We start from the raw sequence: 471 nt of genomic DNA on the forward strand, positions 1-471 counted from the left end.
ATCCCACACACCCCACTACAGTATCCTACACCCCACTACAGATCCCACACCCCACAACAGTATCCCACACCCCACAACAGCATCCTACACCCCTACTACAGCATCTCACACCCTACAACAGTATCCCACACCCCACAACAGTATCCCCTCCACCCTACTACAGTATCCTACACCCCACAACAGTATCCTACACCCCACAGTATCCCCACACCTCACAACAGTATCCCACACCCCACACAGTATCCCCACCCCACACAGTATCCTACACCCCACAATACAGCACCCCACACCCTACAACAGCATCCTACACCCTACTACAGCATCCTACACCCTCACAACAGTATCCTACACCCCACTACAGTATCCCACACCCTACTACAGTATCCTACACCCAAACACACTTACATGAGGACAGTGAGCGAGACGATCCTTCCCTCATAAGCATAGCTGCGCAGGTCGTCGCCAGGTGGA

Source organism: Homarus americanus, unplaced genomic scaffold (genome assembly GCF_018991925.1).
Source record: "Homarus americanus isolate GMGI-L3 unplaced genomic scaffold, GMGI_Hamer_2.0 scaffold38699, whole genome shotgun sequence".
NCBI lineage: Eukaryota > Metazoa > Arthropoda > Malacostraca > Decapoda > Nephropidae > Homarus > Homarus americanus.